This window comes from Coenobita brevimanus, chromosome 96, assembly GCF_032717465.1.
Source record: "Coenobita brevimanus isolate Jiangsu-jjx chromosome 96, ASM3271746v2, whole genome shotgun sequence".
NCBI classification, from domain to species: Eukaryota; Metazoa; Arthropoda; class Malacostraca; order Decapoda; family Coenobitidae; genus Coenobita; species Coenobita brevimanus.
This window is the reverse complement of record NC_137049.1, coordinates 12,265,908-12,288,581: the sequence shown is the minus strand read 5'-3', so window position 1 is coordinate 12,288,581 and position 22,674 is coordinate 12,265,908. Positions and strand designations below refer to the sequence as shown.

The following is a 22,674-nucleotide window of genomic DNA, read 5'->3' as shown; positions in this document are numbered from 1 at the left end:
TTCTTGCTTCCACCAGAAGGTTTTAATTAGCTTAGGACAGAATTTTCGTACTAGAGAGGTTAGATGTGGCTTTGATACAACCCCTTCATTACAGGGGTCTTTCCTAGGCTGAATGAAATTATTAGGGGGTAGCAGGGAGCTCCAGGAGGGAAGGGAAACGAGAACTGAGGAGAGAAGTGGGCTTAACCCTTTCACTGAGATAATGTACTTTTCATTAACCAAAAGCTTTTACTCACACTCGGCAAGACCTCTATTCGTGGAGAGGTTACTGGAGACAGCTGTATATCCAACCCAGCTAATTCAAAACGTCCCTCAAGTGCTACACAGTATCGTCGGTGAAAGTATAAATAAAGGACAAAAAACGAGGTCACAGAGAAAGAGATAAGAGAGAGGGGTGATAAGACGACGTAAGAAAAAAGCATGAGAGAAAACAAAAGGGGGGAGAGACAAAAGATATGAAACGACTGTGAGAAGATATGAAGGAACGAAGAAGAAAAGGAGATTAAACAAAGGAGAGATGATGGTAGACGATAAAGAAAGGAAGAAAAATGGAAGAGAGGGAAAGAAGATTTACAGGAAGCAAGGAGGAAAGGGAAGAGAGAGAGGCCGATATATAAAAGGAAGAGGGCGAAAAGGGGGAAGCAAGACAACGGCGAACACACGGATGGCATGGATCGTACTGGAAGAAGAATGGGCAAGGGAGAGAAATGGAAGGGAAGGAAGAAACGCTGAGGTGAAGTAAGAGGGGAGGGAGAGAAGAAGTTGGGAGAGAGATGAGGAAGAGGAAGGGAAGAGGAAGAGGGGACGAGAGAACCGGAAGGAGAGGAAAAAAGGAATAGGAGGACAAAGAAAAGACGAGGAGAGAGAGAAAGAGAGAGAGAGAGAGAGAGAGAGAGAGAGAGAGAGAGAGAGAGAGAGAGAGAGAGAGAGATACTATGTGCCTTTTCATCTCACTTTTCTCTACAGGTGATTGTACTGATGAAGGTATTCTGCACAAGAGAGCCTTTTGGCACTGGAGGGGTTTAAATACAGCCTTCACTAATCCCTCCATGACTAAGGTGTTCTCCCAAGTTTGATAAAAATCGTCTAGTAAAACCCAAAACTGAATAAAAATGTTGCACTGAAGGTAATAAAAGTCTGCCTTGGGTATTTCCTCATTTTTCTCCCCACCTTTTTTTCTTCTCTGCTTGGAATTTTCAGCACGTAAGCTTTTGAGTCTCGACCGAAAATTATGACCAAGTTTCGTCCAGGTTCAAGCTGGCATTGCCAAACTTCTTCGTCAGTTCCCCAATATCTTCGTCGGGTGATCTGGAGAATGATAGCAGTATAGGATGGATGGGGAAAATGAAGATAGGTTGGTGTAGCTTAGGTAGTTAGCGAGGTGATTAGAGGAACATCAGTCCATTAATTACTGTCACTGGGGAGATAAGGAGGAATTTATCGTAGCAGAGAGAGAGAAAGAGAGAGAGAGAGAGAGAGAGGGAGAGAAGGGGGATAGATGGACAGATATTGGAGTTAACTGCAGGTAAGGTGATTATAGAGTGGCTGGTGGATGATTGGCCAATTATCTGTGAGTATTATAGGCCTAGATTGCTGTAGGGGCCTTTATCAATCACTAGGGGCTATGTTTTGAGGCTGGTGGTGATGGTGCTATGACTGTTATGGTAGTTGTGGTTGTTATGGTGGTTGTTATGGTAGTAGTTGGATGGAGATCATTAAAGGTATGGTTATGGTGATGGTTATGGTTGCTATGGCGGTGGTTGTAGTTATGGTGGTAGTTATGGCTGACGTGGTGGTAGGTGTTGTTGCTGTTGCTATAGTTGTCGTTGCCGTGTGGTAGTTCTGACTGTAGTTGTGTTTGCAGTGGTGGTAGCTTTGGCTGCTCTGGTGGTAGTTATGGTAGTTGAAGTGCGGTTCATGGCATGGTTGGTTATGATGATGGTCGTGGTTGTGATGCTGGTAATTATGGCTGTTGTTGTGGGGATGATGGTAGTTGTGTTCATTGTGGTGGTAGTTGTGGTTGTTATATATTATGGCATGGACGATGGTAATTGTGGTTTTGGTGGTACTTATGGTTGTCATGGTTGCTTTGATGGTTGTGGCTAAAATTATGGTGGTGATGATGGTAGTTGTAAATGAAATATTGGTACTAATGATGATGGTTGCTCTTTGTATCGGCGGTAGTTGTGGTTGTAATAATGGTGGTGATGATGCTTGTGGTTGTGGTGGTGGTGATGGTGCTTGTGGTTGTGATGGTGTGATGGTATTCGTTTATGATGAGAGTGGTGATGGTGATCTTGTTTTGGGAGATGATGACTGTGGTGGTGATGACAGTGATGGTGGTTATTGTGATGATGGTGACAGTGATGGTGATTATTGTGGTGGTGGTGACAGTGATGGTGGTAATTGTGGTGGTGGTGAAAGTGATGGTGGTTATTGTGGTGGTGGTTAGGGTGATGATAAATGTGCTTGTTATGATGATGTTAGTCGTTGTTGTCATGGCGATGCTGATACTTTTGGTGGTGATGATTGTGCTGCTTGTAATGGCTGATGATGGCGGGGTTGATGACTGTGGTTATGATAGAAATGGTAGTTTTGATGGTGATGATAGCTGTGATGATGGGTGTGGTAATGATGACAGTGACACCTGACATGGTGTTGATGACGGAAATGATGATGGGTGTGGTGCTAGTGAGGGTACGTCTGTTGTGGTGTTGATGGAGCTGATGGGAATAGGGTATGTGGTAGTGGTGGTAGTAGCGGATCTTGTGATGATGGGAGTGGTAATGGTTTTGGTGATGACAGAGGAATGACAACAATAATGATGGGTGTAAGTGGGTCAGTGTGGATGGTGGTGATGTTGGGAGTTACTCAGAAATATGAGGGCAGTGAAAGAGTGCTTGGATATGATTGTGGTGTCTATGGAGATGTTGATGATGATGTTACAATACAGGTGATAACAACAGTAATGATGGCGTGAGTATGGTGCTAGCGATGGTGACTATGGTGATATGAAAGTCGTTATGGAGGTATGGACACGGAATGGTTTAATGGGTGCTGTAGTGATGATGGTAATAGCTATGGTGGTGGTGATGGTGAGTATGGTGGTATTGGTGGCCATAATCATAATAAGGTGGAAAATATGTAAGTTTGAGGGATAAAAGATGGAGGATGCATGTGGAGGGAGAGATGTGGAGAGCCTGACGGTGGAGGGAGAGACAGCTGAGAGACAGAAGGTAGGAGAATAACTGGAAGGGTAAACACTGAAAGGAGAGATATTGAGGAGATAGAGGGAGAGAGAGGAAATGAAGGAACTGGCGGAGGAGAGAGAAATAGTGAGATAGAAGGTGGGGTTTTTATAGTGGAGAGGTAGAAGGTGGAAGGAGAAGATGGTGAGATTAAAGAAAGACAAAATGAAAGGAGACGAAGTGGAATGAGTGGTGAGATTGACTATGGAAGGAACTGAAGAGGAGAAGTAGAAGGCAGAGGGAGAAGAGGCGGAGAGAAATGCAGGTACAGAAAGTGGAGGGCGTGAAAATGGAGGAACAGAAGATGGAGGGAGAGAAAGCGGAGAGAGAGGAAGTGGAGGGACAGAGTGTGGCGGAATAAAGGGTGATGGGAGAGAAAGTGGAGGAAGAGAAGATAATGGGAATGAAAGTGGAGGGAGAGAAGGTAGACGCAAAGAATGTGGAAAGATAGTTGATGAAAATGCTAGACAGAAACGCTACATGGTTGCTACTTGTTGGGTGCTGTGTTGTTGATGGGTTGTGTGTGATAGCGGGAAGTGTTTGCAGGATGAAAGTTATTTGTGTTGATTGACTGTGTGTGTGTGTGTGTGTGTGTGTGTGTGTGTGTGTGTGTGTGTGTGTGTGTGTGTGTGTGTGTGCTTATAAAAATTGATAATGTGTGTATGTAATAGTATATCGGTGTGCAGGTTTTTTTGGTATCGATCACTTTGGTGTGTGTAGGATTTAAACATCGAGAATGTGTCTATGTGTACAGTAGGTTTCTAGTGTGGGCGGTGGGTGTGGGAATGAGGCAGGGAATTAGTGTGACGTGTGTACTGGCTGGCATATAGAGAAGTTAATAAGGCGTTTGTGAAAGAATATAGTGTCAGTCGGTCTGTATGTATGTGTGTATGCATTTATGTATGAATGCATGTATGTATGTATGTATGTATGTATGCATGTTTGGTATACAAGACAGCTAATGCTATTGAGGCAGTGTATGTTTTTATAACGAGCTGGGTGTGTCCAGGGTATAGGAAAGACTAATTAGCGTCGTGTGGGATGGGTGAGGCGTGGTATGGTGTGGGTGTGGGATGATGTGGTGTGGGTGTGGGATGATGTGGTGCGGGTGTGGGATGATGTGGTGTGGGTGTGGGATGATGTGGTGTGGGTGTGGGATGATGTGGTGTGGGTGTGGGACGATGTGTTGTGGGTGTGGGATGATGTGGTGTGGGTGTGGGATGATGTGTTGTGGGTGTGGGATGATGTATTGTGGGTGTGGGATGATGTGGTGTGGGTGTGGGATGATATGGTTTGGCGTGGGATGGTAAAGTGTGGTGTGGTGCGAAATGGTGTATCGCGGTGTGACTGTGGGGTAGCATGGTGTGGGACAGGGCGGTGTGGTGTGGGTGTGGGACGGTGTACTGTGGTGTGGAATGGTGTAGTATGGTGTGGGATGCTGTGGTGTGACTGAGAAGTGCTATGATGAAGGTGGGGAGAGGTGCATGATGGGTGTAATAGGGAGGTAGGAAGGGTTGGCTGTGGGATGCTGCACGGTGGCTGAGAGAGGGGAGGAAGCGTGATGGGAGGGGAAGAGATGAGGCTAGGGAGGGCTGGTATGGGGGGAGGGGTGGTGTGCGCGGCTGAGTGTCTGCTGGTGCCGCTCGTCAGTGCTCGGCGGGACTTGGTGTGGTGTGCGTTGCTGCCCCTTCCCCCCGCCACGGCAAGCTATTCTTTCTTTTTTCGCTTCATTTTCCACCCTCGTATGGTCCCCTCTCGCTTTTTGTCGCTCCCCTGACGACCAAATCTACGAGAAGCGTGCGTCAGGCTGGCCGCACACCCCTGAGTCACAGCCTGGGGCACACCATGGTAACGGCAGTCGCTGGAGGGACATAAGAATGGTGTTTTGGAACCCTTAAGAAGCAGTGTCTGGGCGCTACCTGAGTCATTGTGCTTGGAAAATGTGGTTAGAGCGAGCTAGCAGCGCCTGCCTGGCTGATGCTCGGAGCCACAGCAACATGACTCCAGTGAGGTGAGTCTCACGTTGCCAGGTCACGGCACAACAGTGCCACGGAACCAGTGCCACCTATCACACCACTACTCTCACAACACCACTCACCTCACCAACATACCACACCATCTGCCTCACCAACATAGCACACCATCCTCCTCCTCACCAACATATTACACCATCCTCCTCACCAACATACCACACCATCCTCCTCACCAACATACCACACCATCCTCCTCACCAACATACCACACCATCCTCCTCACCAACATACCACACCATCCTCCTCACCAACATACCACACCATCCTCCTCACCAACATACCACACCATCTGCCTCACCGACATACCACACCATCCTCCTCACCAACATACCACACCATCCGCCTCACCAACATACCACATCATCTGCCTCACCAACATGCCACACCATCCGCCCCACCAACATACCACACCATCCTCCTCACCAACATACCACATCATCCACCTCACCAACATACCACACCATCCTCCTCACCAACATACCACACCATCCACCTCACCAACATACCACACCATCCACCTCACCAACATACCACACCATCCTCCTCACCAACATACCACACCATCCGCCCCACCAACATACCACACCATCCACCTCACCAACATACCACACCATCCTCCTCACCAACATACCACACCATCCTCCTCACCAACATAACACACCATCTGCCTCACCAACATACCACACCATCCACCTCACAAACATATCACACCATCTGCCTCACCAACATAGCACACCATCTGCCTCACCAACATACCACAGCATCTGCCTCACCAACATAGCACACCATCTGCCTCACCGACATAGCACATCATCTGCCTCACCAATATAGCACATCATCTGCCTCACCAACTTACCACACCATCTGCCTCACCAACATACCACACCATCTGCCTCACCAACATACCACACCATCTGCCTCACCAACATACCACACCATCCGCCACATCACGCCAACACACCACACCATATCGCATTATACGTCACACCACGCCAAACTACACCAGCCATCAGATCAGCACACTCACACCAGCCTGTACACCACCACACCACCCTGACATCATCCGCCACACTACCATACTCATAGCTGCTGTCACACCACCACACCAGTCACAACACCAGTGCTATGCCACACCACCGTATCAAACCACACCAGCCTCCACATCACTACACCTACTAAGTCGCCACACCAAAAATGCCACACCACACTAGAATTCCACATCACACAGTACCACACCACCACAGTTCTGGCACACCACACCATATCATTCCACACCAATATCGCCACTCCACACCACACCATACCACATCACACCACACCATACCACACCTCACCACATCATACCACGCCACACTACACCACTACAACATATCACATCACCCTAATATTGCCACGTCATCCCATATCGCACCAAGTACGCCACTACAGTACTACCTCACCATACCATATCACACCAGACCACACCATCACACCACACCACACCATAACACCATGTCACAATACACCACTGCGTCATACCACGCCACACCACCTATTCAGACCAATACATACCAATTCATGCTATTCTACATCATATCACCACACGCCACACCACACCACACCACATCAGTGTTACCCCACCTAATCACACCACACCACCACACCATAACACATTACCACGCCGCTCCACCTTACTATATTGACCCACGGCACCAAATCACACTACCACATAGCACCATACCAACTGCCAAACATACTGCTACACCACACCACACCACACCATTCCCGCGTCAACATCAATTCTAATGCACCACATGACATTACCAAACCACATCACATTACCACACTACATTGCACAATACCGATCCACACCAGACCAATACTGTTACACCACCACACCACACCACACCACACCACACCACACCACACCACACACACACACACACACACACACACACACACACACACACACACACACACACACACACACACACACACGAGTCCTGCCACACAGAGACATCACACTACACCCAAACACCACACCATCCTCTCATGTCACCTCCACTCTCATTTACGTTGTGGTGTGTGTGAGTTTGGAGTCGCAGTCCATAATACTCAAACGTTCCATAGCATCATTGTGTGTGTGTGTGTGTGTGTGTGTGTGTGTGTGTCGAAAAGGAAAAGGTGTTATATTTCAGCCAATGGTATGCCCGTGAATAAGTCGACATCAAAGCAAGTAACATCAAACCTCCTCCATTTGGCCCGTCTCCTTACCCTTTCCCATCTCCCCAGGTTCTGTACTTCCTTTTATCCGCCTCCCCCAAATTCGACACCACCTCCCTTTTAACCCCCCAATCCCAGCCTTCTTCCGATACGACACGTCCTCCCTTTAATCACCATCCCCCTGTCTTCCCCAGTAGGACATCTCCCTTTTTCTCCTACCTCCTCCTCCTCTCCCTTTTTCAGTATGACACCTCCCTTCAGTCCCCATCCTTCCCCCCATTACGACACTTCCCTGTACCTCCCTCACCCCTACCCCTGACACTACTCTTCCTTTTACCCTCTGCCTCCCTCTTTCTCTCCCCAGTATGACACCTCCCTTTAACCCCCACCCCCACACCTTCCCCCAGTGCGACACTTCCCTCTTACTTCCTCCCTTTACCCCCGTCCTTCCCCAACTCTTCTATGTGACACTTCTCTTTACCCAACTCCTCTTCCTCTCTCCTTTTGCCACGCAGCCCTCTCCCCACATACGACATCCTCCTTCCATTGCCTCTCCTCACTTATTCCCCCGATATGACACTTCCTGTATCACCCACCCCTTCCCTCTCCCTTACCCCTTCGTCTCTCCCTTTACATCCTGTTCCTCCCCCCTGTTTACCCATCCCCCATCCTCCGATACGCCCCTTGTGTCTCCGCCCTAGCCTCAACACTCTCTCTTTAAAACGCCCTCCTCTCATCCACGGCCGGAGTAACCAAGCAGAATGCCAAACTGCAGCAACAGGCAGGCAGGAAGGAAGGCGGTAGACTGGTGGTGGTGTGGAGGGAACAAAGGTGCTTCATTAGGCCATTACCATTGTCTCGGGGCAGGACTGTGGGGACAGAGAAAAGAACTGAACCAAGCAAAGTCACTGGCTTGAGGGACCTGTCTTTTGTCTCTTGAGTAAAGAGTGGGTTGACTTTTTTTTTTAACACAATCGCTGAGTGGCATTCTCTCAATAACGAAATCTTAGGTTACCTCTCGTCAGCACATTTTCTCGGTTGGCTTTCTTTACCAGTGTCCCAGAGGTTGGTTTTCAGGAATAAAGGCGAAAGGGTTGGGTCACATGAACAAACTCGCTGGGGTTGTCTTTTCTTCAATGAAAAAATCTCATAGGCTGGTTTCTGTAGTGAACAAACTGGGAGCTTTTCTTTCATGAACTAAACCGCAGAGGTTGGGTTTCATGAACAAATTGGCAGGGGCTGGTTTATGAAGAAAATCGTAGAGGCGAACTTTTGTGAAAATAGCGGTGGCATTCATTCCTCTTCCATACGTTTTCTTTCCCTCCCGAACAAAATACCAGGTTCAGAATGCCTGGATTTCTCTCAGCTCGCACGACTGCATATTTAACCCCACCTACTGTATATGTAGAAAAAAGAAAAAGAAAAAGAAAACTATCCGTAAGAGGATTGAGAAAACTTTTGTAACTCCCTTCAGGCCGACAGGTACTTTATTTACTCCAACAAAAACTCGTCCATCAGTGGCCAGAATAAGACAAAATCGTCATTGTAGTGAGCGGGTTGGATCCCATGGGTGGGCCAATATCTTACTGGTCTCAAGAAGTGATTGATTTTCTACTGGCGAGTGAAATATCATCCATCTCCTCCACCTCCTCTCCCTCCCTCCTCCTCCTCCCTCCTCTCTCCCCCTCCCCCTCTTCTTCCCTCTTCCCCCTCCCTCCTTCTCCTCCTCCTCCTCCTCCTCCTCCTCCTCCTTTTCTTCATTGTATTTTATTTTCTTCGTCTTTCTTCATCTTTTTCTTCTTCATCTTTCGTCTTCTTCATCATCAGCTACGTCTTTTTCTAATTCTCCTCCTCTTTCTCCTCCTCCTCCTCCTCCTCCTCCTTTACTTCTTCTCCTCCTTCTTCTATGTCTTCTTCTTTGTCTTTTCTTTTCCTTTGATTCTTTGTCTTTTCTTTTTCTTCTTCGCTTTTCTTCTTCTCTTTCTTCTATGTTTTCTTCTTCTTCTCTCATATTTTCCTCCTCCTCCTCTTCCTTCTTCTTCTTCTTCTTCTTCTTCTTCTTCCTCTTCTTCGTCTTCTTCTTCTTCTTCTTCTTCTTCTTCTTCTTCTTCATCCTCCTCCTCCTTCCTCCCCCTCCCCCTCTTCTTCCCTCTTCCCCCTCCCTCCTTCTCCTCTTTCTCCTCCTCCTCCTTTTCTTTATTGTATTTTTTTACTTCGTCTTTCTTCATCTTTTTCTTCTTCATCTTTCGTCTTCTTCATCATCAGCTACGTCTTCTTTTTCTAATTCTCATCCTCTTTCTCCTCCTCCTACTCCTCCTCCTCCTTTTCTTCTTCTCCTCCTTCTTTTATGTCTTCTTCTTTGTCTTTTCTTTTCTTCTTAGCTTTTCTTCTTTTTCTTCTATGTCTTCTTCTTCTTCTCTCATATTTTCCCCCTCCTCCTCCTCCACCTCCTCCTCCACCTCCTCCTCCACCTCCTCCTCCTCCTCCTCCTCTTCCTCCTCCTCCTCCTCCTCCTCCTCCTCTCCTCCTCCTCCTCTTCCATTTTCTTCTTCTTCTTCTTCTTCTTCCTCCCTCTCCTCCTCCTCCTCCTCCTCCTCCTCCTGCTTCTTCTTCTTCTTCTTCTTCTTCCTCCTCCTCCTCCTCCTCCCCCTCCTCCTCCTCCTCCCCCTGCTTCTTCTTCTTCTTAATTTTTCCTCCTCCTCCTCCTCCTTCTTTTTCTTCTTCCTCTTCTACTTCTTCTTCCTCTTCCTTTTTTCTCCTCCTCCTCCTCCTCCTCCTCCTCCTCCTCCTTCTTCTTCTTCTTCTTCTTTCTTTTTTCTTCCTCCTTTTCTTCTTCTCCTCCTCCTCCTTTTCTTCTTCTTCTTCTCCTCCTCCTTATCATCATAATCATCATCATCATTCTCTCCCTCTTCCTTCTCCTCCTTCTCCCCCTTCTCCTCCTCCCCTCCTCCTCCTCCTCATCATCATCATCATCATCATCATCTCAGCAATTTCCACTACCATGACTGAGAGTGGATCCAGAAACTTGAAAAACGAAGAGTCTAATAAGCAGGAGTCGTATCATCAGGGTGCCCGACCACCACCACCCACACCAACGCTGGCTGCCCATGCTGCCCTTCATAGCTGACCATCTGGAATACATGAGGTTACATTAATTTTGTGAGGGGTGGTAGAAAGGACATCCAGGCATTTCTGTCCCTACTCAGTAACGACCTCTGATCCCACGACACAGCACCGTAGTTGAAGTGGCATAATGTGTGGATGATTCGTTTCTTTCAGTACGATGACCTTATTTTATTATTCGTTCTGGTACCACAACACGCTTTCTTTCAGCTGAACATATTCGGTTGTGTCATGGCTGTGCTTTACTCTTGCAGCTCACGAACGACTACAGTATATGCAGTTGAGCAAAGACTTTTCGAGTTGGAGATGTAAAATGTAGTCCTCATTAACCCCTTAACTACGAGGACCTTCTTCTCAAGCTTTATTAAATATTCTATCATACGCGAATAAATGAAAAACAAATCACATCACTGGAAAAGTTAAAGGAGATTCTTTATACTGAAGGACCTAAAAATTGTCTCCATTATTCGTTTTCGTACAATGACGTCCTTTTAATATTATCTTTGCTGGCACCAGACGATTCAGTAAACGTAATTTGTTCACGACGGTGATGCCTTTTGTATGTTATTCGTTATTCCAACTGACGATTTTATTTAGCTTAGGAAGAACCACATTTTGTAAAAGGTGACTGGCATAGTCATGTTGCCCCCGTCGGAGCGTAGAGTCCCGGGGCTAGGCTACGACAGTCCAGAACATTTAAGAGTACGAGACCTATATATGCCCCTGGTGACGCTTTACATGGCAGAAAAAACTCTGATCGCTTCCAGGACTCCAACAGCAAGCCGTAAACCAGAGTTCTTTCCAACCAGAGGACTCCATCAACCACACCACCAGGCGTCTTATAATAAATACCTTCCAGTACGAAATGCTTCACCTAAACTGAATCATACCATGTGGAAACAACAAGAATAAACTTATAAGGACATCGCAGGATTCAGTGAGTGAGGGGGGAAGTCTCTCACAGTGAAGGTATTAGCGAGTATCTCTGTTAAACTCTTCACGGACGATTGTGTATTTCGGGCATTATTTTTCATACTGACAGACGATTTTGTTCACATTTGTAACTGTTTTGGAAGAGGAAAGACATAGTTATTGGGTAGGCACTATTCTAAGGATGGAAGAGCAGTGGAAAGTGAGATTCGATCGGTTCAGGGATAGTACACTAATTTTTATCACATTAATCCTTACCTTTCGAAAAGTCGCTCGTAAGCTGAAGAAAGTCTTCAGGAGATAAGAAAAAATAAAGACCCTATCGAAGTGAATGGGTTAACCTCCCTACTATGATGATATCTTTTCCATGTTATTCTTGACACTATTAGAAAATTTCATTTAATTTGAGGAAGCCCCTCAGAGTTATGAAGTTAGAATGAATGCCCATCCATTCTAGTACAAAAAGTCTTCCCACTCCTAAAATCATCTTGTGGCAGGAAGCATAGAAGTGCATGATTTTCAAAATTAATTTTGCCTGGTCGTATTTTTTTTTTTTTTTTTTTTTTAATATTCAGGTTGATTATGAAGTGCTCGGCAATCTTGTGCATGAAAAAATTGCAGTCAAGCAAACTTATGCACAACTTTGCCTGAATTAAGTTTTTGAATACAGCCTCAGCCACTTAAACCTTTTCAGTACGATGACCTCATTGTTTATTCCTGTAGTCTACATATTGTTTTACAAATCGCCTTACTAAGGATTTAGCGAAATTGAGTTTTGGGATTGAATAATTACATACTGCTGGCAAAAATACTCGATATAGAAGTTCTGTCGGGGTGTTAAATAAAATATACATTGAAGTTTCGTAAAAGAACCTTAAGCCCTTAACAACTACATTATTTGTGTACCACTGCCTTCGTGGTACAACGGACTAGCAATATGGAAAATTTTTCCGTCATCATATCTTGCAGTAGCGGCGGAACCGATTACCGTCAGTTTCAGACACCTCTGAAAATCTTTAAAAAAAGTACCGGTATCCAGGCCTTGGCGTAACCAGAGCTCGGATGTCCAGAATGGCCGGGCGATCGAACACACTGGCCCGTCCTCTCTGCCATTACAAGCTTCCTCAAATGGTTCGAGAAATTTCCCAAGCATACGGCGTGTGTTGTAGGACCAATATTACTTAAATACTCTTGAAATCAATATGAATGTTTAATACCTCGAATGTCATACCAAACCAAGTGAGCGAATGTTACGTTCAAGAGCAGTCTAAAGGCAAGATAGTAGGTCTAATAACATTACAAGAGATCTGGAACTGATTCAGTGTTCCAGCACATTGCTGTATATGGTAAACCAACGCTATCGAATCTCTGCTATATTGTTTGCGTTGATATCATAGAACTATTTCATTACCATTGATAGTGTTTCAAAATAACAGTAGTTACTGTTACCGTAGTACCCTACTGAACTTAACTGTCTTCTCCACCTGCATAATGCCTATCTAACTATACAGCTCCCCTCATTCGACCGATCCTCACTTGTATGACAGTCTGTATTCGTTCGTTTACACCTGGAATATCGCACTTATCCCTTTTGCTGCCTCAGCGTAATATCTTAACCAAGCACTTACGTCGGGACCGGAAGCGTTTTTCAAGTTTAGCAAATGGCGATTTTTCATCGAAGAATTGTAAAACTACGTTTGGCACACGTACACTTGCGGAGAGTATTACTGATCCACTTCTTAGTCGAATATTAAACTCTTACACAGTATTCTGAGATGTTTGTTGGGCTCTGCATTTTACATCACTGGGTTTCGATAGTCATTGCTCACTATCTCGTTATTTATTTTAAAGAGGTGGATCGATATTGATGTCCGCAACTGTTAGACTACATATAGCAGTATTATCCCCGATTCAGTCACTTCTAATAAGAAGATGAGCCGACCCTAACTGATGGCTCTGAAACAAACATCAGCATATATGTGGTCTTTTCTGTATGCAAGCGTTTGGGATACAGAAGAGAAAAAGTCCAGTAAATGTCGAGTGAAAGGAAAATGTGTATATTTTCAGTGTGAAACAATTGCAATGATCACATCTATAGTGTTTTTATTTTTCCTCCCGTCAGTTATCCCCAAAGACTTAAATGCAACGGAACCAGAGAGTTATGAACAGACTTACGAAGTCAGTAACGTGATATGGTACCGCAATGAAAATGTGTAAATTGATCAGAAATATCTAAGCAGTATACACATAAAAAATAAGGTGTTATAAATATATAACGGTATATATGAATACAACCTATACGGTACTTATACTGCTACCCATTTAAGGGGTGTATTTTCTGGATGAGAATATTTGGGGTACATAAGAAATATACCGGGTAAAAAAGTACAGAAAGTGTCACTTGAAAAGTAAATATATATATATTTTCAATGATGGACTTAGACTTATAATTATAATATTTATGATACTTTTTCCCCTCAGTATCCCAGTTAGCTGAAAATTACGCCATGAGGCCAGAAAATTATGATCAGGTATGAGCGTTGTATGCCATGCGGTGACGAGATATTGCTGTTGCTGCTGTTGTTGTTGTTATTGTTTTTGTTGATGATGGTGATGATGATGATGATGATGTAATTGCTGTTGTTGTTGCCCAACCTGTTGCTCACCCCTGGGTGCCGTGCTCAAAAGACCCGTCGATCGCAGGTAACCTAGACAACTGTTCCTATGGGATAGTCCCATAGGTTCTCTATACTGTTTATGTTGCGTTTGCATTATAATGTGTCATGTCAAGTACTGTGCAATGCTCCATCATGTGTCCTATGTTGTGTGAACCCAGCCTATTTTTACATGCAGGGCACGTATCATTTGTGATTCCATCCAAGCCAAATCTAAGCTGGTAACTGAGCAGGGCTGGGTGATGTCCTGATCTAAGCCTAACTAGATACCGGTATTCTCGAGCAGCTCTTTAAGGACATCTCTGATGGGTGAATGTCGGGAAGGGGTACTTGTGATAAAGTATTCTGGTGTTGGTGTTGTATTGCTTTGCACATGAACTGGGTATGTAGTTGTTTCTGCACTCCTCGTGTAGGAATGTCTAGAGTTTAGATGCAGTCGAAGAAGGTCTGGGAATGTTCGTGCGGAGATCGTTTTATGTCCTTAACTGTGTTGTGTGTCTCTGTCATATAATGACAGGGGTGTTGTGTGTTGGCACAGGATGCCGCCTAAAATCGTGTGCCTCTCGAATCAAGATATTCTCTAGCAGGGTGGGCTTTAGTTTCGATGTAGAAGTGAGCTGTGGAAGCAGTGTTGGTGCAGCCAGAATAGATGCAGAGAGTGTTGTTCTGTATGGTGTGCAAGGTAATGTAGGGATGAAAGATGAGATAGGAACCCCCGCCGGGAAGGTGGAGGACATCACTGATCTCATATATTGTTTGGAAATTGTAGATGAAGGAGAGTGTTTCTCCTTTGTTGCCCAGAGTATGTCTCTGTAAGTATCCTTAGTACACTGAGTCTGGGGATGCACGCCTCTTGATGTCTCTCTTGCGAGTGGTCCTTGAAGGCGATGCCACGGCCATGTGCCACTCCAGGGATCTTATTGGGCTGGGTGTGTGGCACAGGTACATCGTTGTGGTGTTAGGGCTGTACCGGTGCACATGACTGCTGGTGATGGTGTATGGCGATTCACAAACTTATGAGTAACTCCCTGTCTTAAAAAAACAATATTCTTAGCAAGAAGGGCAAGGAAGGAAGAGTACACTCTTCATGTGAAAGAAGAGTACACTCTTCATGTGTCTATTGTTCTTCCTGTAAAAAAACAAATCTTAGCTACGACTGGGAACTGATGACAAGTCAGCTCTTCTGTCTGACACCTTGTATCATATAGAATATTTCTGAGGTATCGCGGCAGAGAGAGAGAGAGAGAGGGGGGGGGGATGCTATAAAATTTTCATATCAATAATCACCATCACCAACACACCAATGTCACCATTATTATCATCTTCATCTTTCTCGTGGTAACTACAATTCCCAATACAAGTTGGGTGAACGTGCGAGAAATTTCCTTTTAGTTATGTTCTGTTACTCGGAAATCCTCTTACGCGGGAAACGCGAGAGAGAAGAGTAAAATATTCTTAAGTGTAGCTCATAATTCAGGGCTCCAGCAGCGACCGCGCTACTGCAGGCAAACACGGCACACGAGGCGCTTAGCTGTTTCTTCCCTAGGACCACACTTTGTGTATTTTTTTTTTTGCTGCCGTTTGACAGCTATAGTCATACTTATTCTGGATGTTGCCAGGCGATTCCATTCAGCTTGGGAGAGACCCTTCGTAGAAACGGGGGAAAAACCTTTCCCACACTGGGGGACAATTGTCTTTGGGGGTAGGCTAGCAGGAATATAGTGAAAAGGGCATCATCGGGTTGAAGAGATTAAAAAATTTTGAATTGTGTATCGCAATGCCAACCATTATGCAATAAAAATACTCTCTGATGCTATGACACTAGTATGAATGAGAGAGTCGTAGCATGTATTCAGTATGAGCAGAGTTCCATCTGCTGCACGCAGGAGGACTGCCAGGCCTTGAGAACAGACAGTGTTGGTAAGACTACGCCTTGACACACTAAAAATGCCTAACGCCAAACGATTTTATTCAGCTGGCTGGAAATTCCTCTTAATGAAATAGTTAACCTGTTCCTTATTATTACGCCTTTGATTTTCTTCCTGCTGCCGCCAGTTTTCGTCATCTTAGTATTTCCGTCTCGTAATAATGATGTGAGGCACAATCCCATGAATCCCTTGTTTGAGATACTAAATTGTATATTTGAGTTTGGCTACCTTCGGAGCATTTGAACCCAGACCACAATTGTTTTTTTCTTTAAAAGTTAGATACTGTTATACTGAGTGATAGTAGCATATATATATATATATATATATATAAAATGTGTCCAAATCTGGGCCTAGGCTTCACAGCCTGCTCTCAAGGCCCAGTAGTCCTCCTACATACCATACACCTCTACATGTCACCACTTCGGCGCTAACACTCACAGTCCATATTGAATACATGCTAGGGGTGTCTCATAAAGGACTGGTGTATTAGTATTAGCGGGGGTATTTTTACGACACGTCGGAAGGTCTTCTGGTAGATCAGTAAAGTCTAATTTTGTGAAATTCAAATCCTTAAATTGTTCCCTGACCCAGTGGGGATTTGAACCTGGGTCCAGTAGGACTACCTGTAGCCAGGCAGGATATTTTCTTGGAGGCGTACGAGGTTGAAAGCTATGGCACATTCTTCTTTATTAATTTTCTTATGTACGGTTTCCATTTGCCGTACAATTTTTTTGGTGGTCATCTTGGAGTTTCTTCAGGAGTTCCCCAAAGAACAGCTATATTTCGGGACTATATGTTCAATCTTCAGGCTGGATCTGATGGCCCTGTCGTGGGTGGCTGCCTATAAACTATTCAGGTGTATCAGGTGGAGACAGGTGAGAGGAGCTGATCAGTTAAGCTGATCGCTCATTGGTGCTTCGTTTGCTAAGTCTATGTGGCGTTTTGATGACGGCAAGATTTGGAAATCTTCGACTTGTGTGTTTATTGTAGGTTGTTTGGTGATAATACAGATTTCCTCTAGAAAAACGAGACGGCGAGGGTCTTGTCCTGTCGATATTTTGATGTTCTCATGTAGGTCTTGTCGTGTCAGGTGGGGGTTGTGTAGGGTGGCATAGTGGTTCTTGAAGAAGCAGAAGACGGACGCCTCCCCTTCCTGGACATACTAGTCACTGCACACAACGTGCGATTCAAGACTACAATATTCACCAAGCCCACGAACCAAGGACTTTGCCTGAATGGAGATAGTGAGTGCCCCAGACGTTACCTGCGCTCCACCATCAGCGCCTACATCAGGAGAGTCCTTTCCCACTGCTCCACTTGGAAAGACGTCCACTAGGAACTAGAATGAGTGACTTAATTCCTCGTTAACAACGACGGCTACACTAACACCAACGTATCCGACGTAATTAAGAGACACATGGAAAAATGGTATACCCACCAAGACAACACTACACTCACAACCATGGAACACAAGATATACTACGGAAACAACAAGTCTACAGACTACAAGGCGGATGACAAGATCGCCTAGGACGTTGTATACAGAAATGTGCGCCCTACAGACCCAGAACAATACCTTGCTCTTATCATTAACTGCAAAACAAGGAAAACAGCCCGTTTTCTGCTTCGTAACCGACCAGCCGTGACCAAGAAGCCCCTTCAGGAGGACCATGTCACTTACCAGCATAACTGCAACAGTGAGGAGTGTGAACCTCACTCTTGCATTGGAATGACACGGAACACCACCACGTGTCACTTGAGTTGTGATCCACTCTTACTCACTGCTTCACGCACAAATTATTAGTAACACCTATGTAACTGAAACAGTGCAAAACTACCTCTGATAAACGTTTTATTATGATTATATTTTCTATATTATTCTTGCTTCCTTCAGACATTGCTATTAAGCTTAGAAAGGATCACTGGCAATGCACGTTTAGGTGAGAGATGGAGTTCCCGTGAAGGAACGCTGGCTGAGGAGTTGCCAAAGTCGCTTGCGAGAAGACGATTTGCTTTCTTTCTGCCACAAAAAAAAAAAAAAAAGAAAAAAAAAATCATCGTCCCCTTCAAGCCAGTGGTATATTTTTATTTTCTCTACACCGTGGTGGAGACCAGATTGTACTAGCTCACTTTTTTCCTCTTTTTTTCAGAACATATCAGTTTGGTGTCAGCTACTTATTTTTTCACCAGTTCACTTCAGCTTGGTACAATTATTTCTTGGATAAATACTCGCTGACGCCATTTTTTTTTTAGTTTTTTTTGGGGGAGGGAGGGAGGGATTTAGGCCCTTATAAGGGTTTTATGGAGCTAAAGGTTAAACCTCGCAAATATATATAATTAGTGGAATGTGGCAGAAGCGAATGCGTAGTGTTTAACCAATTTTTGCGATGAGGGGTGGGGACAGTCGCCTTTTTGACTGCAAAAGATTTTTTTTTTTCTTCTATGTGGGGACTATCCAGCATTGCTTTGGGAATGTTGGCAGTCGCTGATTTGTATTATTTTTTGTACCATCAGACGATTTTAGTACATTTTGGGATGGTATTTATAGGTAAAGAGATCATCAAATAACCCTTCAAGTTTGACAAGTCGCGTTTAATGTAAATAAAACCGAGTATGAAAAATATAATTAAAAAAAATCGAGTTGAATGGGTCAAGGTAAAAAAGGAACTAAGATAGTGCGGGTTTTAATATTCGTGCGAGATGGTGGCCGTGATGGAGGGTGGCTGGGGTAGACCATAGTCGTGCTGGAAATGGAGAATATTTCACATTCTTGCTACAACCAAACAATTTTATTAAGTTCCGCTGGGGCTCTCTTTGTGCAGGGTGTAATGTTAGTATGAAATGGAGTTTCCTGAGTGGTGCCTGAAATGACAGTTTTTGTACATTCTTATTACCACCAGGCGATTATATTAAATTGGGAAAGACCCCCGCCCCCCTTACTGCGAAGTTTATTATTGGTGTGTGGTGGTGCTGGCCTTGATGGAGAGGGACTTATAAAGGGAGGGGATGGCGGGCAGAGTCGCACGGGAGAAGGATATTGTTATATATCCTTGCCACTATCAAGCGATTTTATTATGTCTGGCAAGAGGAGGAAGACAATGTTTTCTTACTACAGCCACTCGACTTCATTAAGCTCAGCAAGGCCTCTGGTAGTGCAGGGTTTGATGTGGGAGTACGAGATGGCCGTGATGAAAGTGGCTGGGGAAGAGAACTAGTAGCTATCCATTTGCTACCACCAGAAGCCTTTATTCAGTTTAGGAAGTGTCTCTTTTTGTGACAGTTTAAATTAACACTATATTCAACCCTTCCAGTTCGAAAAGACTCTCCAAAGCTCAGAAAAGTCGCCTAATAATGGTAAGAGTAGAACATAAATGAGGTATTAGGTTGAGAATGGACGTTTGGTGATGCTGGTTTAATACTGATGCGAGGTACAGTCTTGTAACGGGAAGCTGCCAGGGGAAGGGACAAATCATTTTTCCACGTTCCTGCTGCCTCCAGACCATTTTATTAATCCTCCATGGTTGCTTCTTCTCACATTTTATTCCACCTACAGCCAGGCATTTTTTTTTTCCATTAACCTAATACTGGTACCGGTATCCCCCAATGGTCGGCTCAACCCTAGTACAGCCTTCAGTTGCTGCCGACACCAGCAGTTGAGAATGAGTCATGGGAGCCTGAAAAAGATGCTGGATGTGATAGGAAGGGAGCTGGAAACAGAATGATTCGCAGTTGAGATGGAAGATTTTTCCATATACTGCCCACCTCCAGACGATCTTGGTAGGCTCATCAAGGCCCTATGGTAGTGCAGAGTTTCATACTGGTGGGAGATGGAGTTTTTTTGGGGACGCTGGCACTGGGGGAGGAGGGGGGAGTTGAGACTGAGAGGACGATTTTTTCATATTCATGTGCCACCAGACGATTTTAATTAGCTGAGAATGGGTCTGTGTCACAGCAGGGTATAGTACCAGTCCTTGGTGGAGTTGGGTGACATGGAAGGTGGACTTGTGACGTATGAGGCGGTAATTTTTCCACATTCTTGTCATCACAAGAAGGCTGTAAAAACCTCAGCAGGGAAAAGTCGAAGTGGAGAGAATTATTTTCATTCTTGCCTTCAACAGACGATTTTAATAAGGTGGGTAAGGTGGTCTGGTATGGCATTGTTTAATATGGTGGTGGGTGTAGGTGCCGTGATGGAGGCCACTGGCAACCGTGGGAAAGGTGCACGAATTTTTGTAGGTGAATGGCGAGGGCGAAACACTGGTTCTTCACAGTTTTCTCAAGCATTTATATTTGCTGGAAGGTATACAGTATATATGAAACACTGTGCCATTTTCCTTTATGTATTTATTTATTGTTATACTTTTTGTGTGCAGTATTTTATGAATGCGTATGTGCAGGACTTTGAATTAATTACCTCCGCCAACAAAGTTGTAGGAGGTCATGCATTCACCAATGATTGTCTGTTTGTTTGTTTGTTTGTGCACACGATGTCTGCAAAAGTTCTCAATGAAATTCAATGAAATTTTGTGGAAGGGTGGTCCATGGGCCAAGAAAGAATTGATTTAATTTTGGAGAGAATCCGGATCCTATGTATTCCACACAATATATCCACGAATACGGATCCGGATCCTTTTGAATGGCAATGGCAATGACGAAGGTATGCGTTCTCTGAGTGCTTTCCAGATGTAAGCTGTGTACTTAATATTTGTTATTAATACTGTTTCTCCTTTATGTGCAACGAGCTACATAAAAGTCTACATTGCCTGGTATGTAAAGGGAGTAATTTTCTCGGTTCAGTGACTACTTTGCGGCCTTGATGTTGTGGGACACAGGTTCGATTCCCATCTCTCACTTTGATTCATTTTTAAAGTTTCGTTTCTGCCATCGGAAATGTAGATGAGGTGAGGATAGCTACACTGGTTTTTCATTCAGGTTTTGATGGGTATCAATATGAAGGATAGTATTAATAGTTCTCTTATTTAGTTTTCTATTATTCGTATTCTTATTCTTATTCTTATTATTATTATTTTTATTATTTTTGTTGTTGTTGTTGTTTTGTTGTTGTTGCTGCTGCTGCTGTTTTTGTTGTTGTTATTGTGCTGGTGTTCATGGTGGTGGTGGTGATGGTTATGGAGGTGGTGGTGGTATTTCTTCTTACGCAAATGTAAAAGGTGTTATATATATATATATATATATATATATATATATATGTATATATATATATATATATATATATATATATATATATATATATATATATATATATATATATATATATATATATATATATATATATGTATATCTGTGTGTGTGTATGTGTGTGTTTTGAGGTTGAAAATATAAGGAATCGATTTTATTTTAGTCTTTATTTTATATATATATATATATATATATATATATATATAGTGTAACCAGTGAGTTCATGAAATCTCTAGGGAATTCGCGAAATGAGTTTAAATTAAGATGGGTTCATTAAAGTTACTTTAATTATGCTGCGGTTAGGTTAGGCTGGGGTATATAAATATGTTACAGGGTTTTTGTGTAACCTTAATTAACCCATCCTAATTTAAACTCATTTCACGAATTCCCTAGGGATTTCATGAAATCACTGGTTACACAAGTTCCCTGCAGCATAAATATATAACCTACAATTTGGGGGGTAAGAGTAAAGGTCAGTGCAGCCAGTTTATTTGGGTATGTAAATCCATAGGCTTAATATTGGATACTTATGTGTATTGTTATTTATTCATTAATTATTAACTAAATAATTTATATTTTTCTCTGTTCATTGTTAGAGTGCAAGGCAAATCTCTCAGTTTAAATGTAATTGGAGTTACACAATTTTTCTTGACTTATTTTTAAATAAGCATGAAGAAGATGCACTCATTTGTATGTATTATTATTAATTTATCAACACCCTATACTTCATGCAGCCGTATTGGACGTTACACATTTTAATCCTTCGTAAATGTAGACGCGCACTTATCATTTTCTGTCTGTTATTGCTTATATGATTGTGTAGGGCATATCCTGACGATGGATGTGACTGATTACATTCTACTGTGTTGTACATGTAAACATCATTTGGTTACTGTGTGCGTGACTGTAATCTATTTAATTTGTTGTACCGGTCGGCATGCACACTACAGTTTTGAGCGTTCATTATTATTGTTCAATGCTACTTAAAACTAGGCGTGGTTAGAGTATTTAGGCTATGGAATTATTATGTTACCCTGGCCACGAGTACAGTATGTGTGATTCAGTAGGTTTGGTTAGTGAATAAAGTATTAATCCCTTTCCTGTGATATGTCTGCTGTACTGCATTCTTGTTACTGCTCGATTATTTTACTTAGCTTACGAGGGACGCTTCCTACGGGAAAGGTCTACATAAAACCTTCATTCACCACTTACCGGTACCATCAGGGTTCTTTTATAAGGTAAATGAAATAAGCCGGTAGCAGCAAGAATGAAAGATAAATGACTCCTCAGGATGAAGGGGTTGAGTTCATCCGTGGCAGTCCATGCAAGTTCAGTC

The 22,674-nt window shown here is 43.8% G+C and overlaps 1 protein-coding gene across 7 annotated transcripts in view; it reads left to right on the top strand.

Annotated features, from left to right (window-relative positions):
- The window catches only part of LOC145413381 (uncharacterized), a 1,646,837-nt gene that overhangs the window by 582,903 nt on the left and 1,041,260 nt on the right, over window positions 1-22,674 (top strand). Inside the window, exon 1 of one of the 7 annotated variants that reach the window (XM_080283062.1) lies at window positions 4,912-5,259. The exons of the other annotated variants lie outside the window; for them this stretch is intronic. The gene's annotated coding sequence lies outside the window, so the exon portion shown is untranslated. Of the gene's footprint in view, window positions 1-4,911; window positions 5,260-22,674 lie in introns of those variants that run through there. 7 annotated transcript variants of the gene reach the window in all.